We start from the raw sequence: 3885 nt of genomic DNA on the forward strand, positions 1-3885 counted from the left end.
GAACAGATCCTACAGAAAACACGCCCATCGCTCGGCTGCAGGGTGCTCTCTCCACTGTGGCCATAAAGATCTCCTCTCGGCAGCTTCCCAGGGACTTCAGTGTCCTGGCCACACCTGTGGTGCTGGCAGACCAGAGGGGCAAACGGGAAACACTGATGCCCAAGCCCGATGTCGGGCGGGCGGTTGTTCCTGTCCCGGAACTGTTGTGCTTGCAGCCTTTTAAAATGGAAGTACTGGGGACACAGCCCCCACGGGCTGCAGGGCGCGGCTGGCACTTCTGTTTATCGCCACCAGGTCCCAGCCAGGCCCAGAGCTGGCACAGGAAAGCTTCAAAGGTTCCCAGCTCCTGCGCAAGGAGCTCAAAGTCTGGTGGCGGCCGCCACCTACAGGAGGAAGTGGGGATCGGCTGCAGGAAACAGCCTGACAGGGCTAGGCTTCATCACTCTGTCAGGGCCACCAGAGTGACACAGGCTCTGGGGACTCTCGGCAGCTCACCTGGCTTTGGTGCTGCCCGACTTGGTACTGTTGCATTTGGTGCTATTTCGCTTCATTTTTCTTCACAATAAAATATTTCAGAATTGGAGAAAGTTCTGCAAAATAAGAGATGGTTGGGGTTAGCACAGCCTGTGGATCCGGCGGTGTCGGTGTCCAGGGGGAGCTGAGCAAGGGGCCCAGGAAAGGACGGGACCTGCGGGTTTGCAAGCCTGTGGACCCTTCACAGGGTCCTGGGGGAGCACAGCTGTCTGTGCTTCCGAAAGGTGCATCCTGCACACACGTCACATAACCGTAGGGTTCCGGGGTGGAGGTGGAAGGGTGTGCGTGTGTGCGTGCATGTGCGTCCGTGTGTGTGCATGCGTGTGTATGTGTACCTCAGTGTGTGCGCGGCCTCTTTCTTCTTCACAGGACACAGATCACCCAAGGCCCCACCATCTCTGTGGGTGCAGCCCGAGCTCCCACTCCTCCATCCGCCTCTTGTTCCAGGTCCCTAAGCCTCTGCCACCCAGGCCTTTGACAGTCCCCACACTGTCACCTCCTCCTGGGCGCCTTCTCCCACTCCCTCTGCTCCCTGAACGTCCTTATCTAGTGGCTCTGAGGCGAGTGTCCCTGAGACTGATTTGGTGGCCCTGTGAGATGCCCAGTGCTGGCCCAGCTCCAGGTCCTGCTTCTGATCTGACGCTGCGATGGGGGTGGGGTCTAGAAATCTGGGACTTCCCTGGAGATTTCCAGAGGACCCTGCAGCCGACACAGCTCTGAGTACTCTTGTTTGGATTTCTTCCTGGAGCCCTCCTGGACACTCCCATGTGGCCTCCCTGGTGCACTGTCACAGCCCCTACATTCAGTACATCTAGAGTTCAGTTAGTGCACCTCCCAGCTGCCTCCCAGCCCCCACTGAGGCCAGCAATGAGTTCAGAGTTGAAACAATGGCGGGAAGGGAAGTGCCTTCTGGTCCCACGGCCTGGCAACTCCAGCCTCTTTCGGATGGAGTTCAGACTCTGGTTCCTGCTGCATGAGCCCCGACCCCACCACCGTCCACCCTCACCCTCTGAACCACAGAATCAGAGCCACTGCGGTTCTACTCAGTGTCCCCTCTCCTCTGCCCCACCTGCCTCTGTGGCCAGGATTCATCTCTGTTTCTAAAGTACAGAGTCATGTCACTCCCTAGCTGAGAAATGCACAATGCTGAGCACGCACATGTCAAGACGGCACGGGACCACGCACCGGAGGAAGAGGGCACGTGCAGAAACTGGTCAGGCAGGACCACTGTTTTTATATTCATCAACATCAGCTTATTGGCTTTTAAATGGACCTCATGCTGGCATTTAAGTCCTTTTTTTTCTTTTCTTTTTTTTTTTTTTTTTTTTTTTTTTTTTTTTTTTTTTTTGGTGGAACCGGGGATTGAACTCAGGCCCTTGTGTTTGCCAGGGAAGTGCTTATTCTATTGAGCCATCTCCCTGGCCCTTGTCATTTAATCCCTTCTTGTGTTTGTTTTGTTTTGTTGCTTAAGACAAGGCCTCTCCGTGTAGCCCAGGCTGGCCACGACTTTGCAGGGTGCTGGGCTCACAGGCGTGCACCACCAGGCCCAGCTGACTTCGCAGGCTGACTGTCAAGCTCTGGCTATTCTGTCATGGGAGCTCTCTGGGCTACTTTTACAGCTTTTCTATGAATCTAAAATATGGACTGGGGAGGACTCAGGCACACAGCTTTCCCTCGGCCAGGCTCCATCTTCCGCAGGCGTTCAGGCAAGCCACGGAGCTGCAGGCCACCATGCTGGTCCTTGCTTCAGCTAGAATGCCCCCCATGCAGGTCCACCTGGCACAGTCAAGTTATCTTTTAAGAGTGAGACACGACCCCTTCCTTTTCCCCAACCTTCCTAACCTCTACACAGTGTGAATCCTGGTGTCACAGAGAACCCAGCCCCGGCGGCATGTTGGTTCATTGTTTTATTTAAGAAAAGGACAAAAAGATCAAAGTTGCCTATAACTTTGTCCCTTTGCTGAGAGAATGAAATACTGATACTCTCTCATCCATCATCTGATACTTCCTTGTCATCTATCCACACTGTCACCTCAATTCTCTGTTTCCAGAATTTTTTGCTGGTCCCTGCTAGTTCCTAAGCCCCTCCAGTGGCGGGGGCAACACTAACTCTTTACAGCTGGCATGACCTGGCATACAGTAAGTGCTTAATTTTTGCTTTTTAAAAAATACTTTGTAGAGCTGGGAATAGAAACGAGGGCCTCACGGGTGCCGGGCGAGTGCTGTACCACTGAGCCCAACCCGAAACCTGGCTCAAGGTGGGCCACAGTTATCCACGCCTGGCACTACAGCGGCAAGAAGCCCGTGCTAGCTGCACCTTTGGTTCTGAAAGCTAAACAATGTTCTGCCTGTGACCACAGTACCGCGAGGAGTTGACAGGTTGCGTACCCCTGGCTGTGTGTGACCCACAGTTCGGGTTTTAGAAGCAAAGCCAACCCCGAGACAAGAAACAGATGAGATTACTTCCGAAATCAGCAGTGATCATGAAAGCAAAAGCCTTCCCCTAAATAAGCAGAATCACAGACGTTTAGCTCTGCTTCTTAACCACAGCAAAAACTCAACCAGCAAGCTATTTCGCTGGTATATTTGTTTATTTGCCAGGGAAATATTGATGTCCAGTTTTTAACAGATGTTATTTATATCAGAATCATAACAAAAGTGCCATCCATCTGCCTTGGCAACCAGAGAAAACATAATTCAGCATGAGAGTGAAAACGCGCACCACCAAACCAAAATGGCACCGAAAGCAGAAACTGTTGGAACTGGTTATCTCCGGACTGGGGAGGGGGATTATCACTTGACTAAATTGGACAAAAACCGTAAGCGACACAAAAGATTCTCACAGTTAAGTCCAAGTGCTTGAGGAAAGCTCCGCCTCACCTGCTCTGCTATCAAGTGGCTTCTGCTCTGACCTGTTCTATCTGGGGACACACTCGATAAAGTCCCCTCTAGAGGCCCCCCTGTGTGCCCCCGCACCCCTCAGTCATCTGCTGCCCAGCGTTACTTTTGGACAGTGGAAAAAGCGAGAGCTCTGGAGTCCAGGAGCACAGGCTCAAATTGGCTTCCCGACCTGCCGTGCAAACCTGCAAGAGAATTAGCCTCCTCCAGACCCAGCTTCCTTATTTGCAAACTAGAATAAAATCTCTCCTTGGAACAGGTCTCCCCGCTGGGAATCTAAGCTCCAGAGCCACAGGCCCAGAGAGCTGCACCCGGGACTGAACGCGGGGCTGTGCATGAAACGATTCTAAGAGACAGCTCCTGCCTGAGCAGAGCTGGCTGCGACGACCCCTGCAGTCCGGGCAGGGCAGGGCCACAGCTGGCGCGACCACCGCAGTCAGGGCAGGGCAGGGC

At 53.5% G+C, this 3885-nt stretch overlaps 1 long non-coding RNA gene across 1 annotated transcript in view; it reads right to left on the reverse strand.

The window, feature by feature from the left end:
* Positions 1-507: 507 nt before the first annotated feature.
* LOC111812939 overlaps positions 508-3885 on the reverse strand; it is a 7511-nt gene continuing 4133 nt past the window's right edge. The window contains exon 3 of the long non-coding RNA XR_002818305.1: positions 508-590. This is a non-coding gene — a long non-coding RNA (uncharacterized LOC111812939). The remainder of the gene's footprint in view (positions 591-3885) is intronic.

Source organism: Octodon degus, unplaced genomic scaffold, assembly GCF_000260255.1.
Source record: "Octodon degus isolate 3935 unplaced genomic scaffold, OctDeg1.0 scaffold00153, whole genome shotgun sequence".
In the NCBI taxonomy this organism is placed as follows: Eukaryota; Metazoa; Chordata; class Mammalia; order Rodentia; family Octodontidae; genus Octodon; species Octodon degus.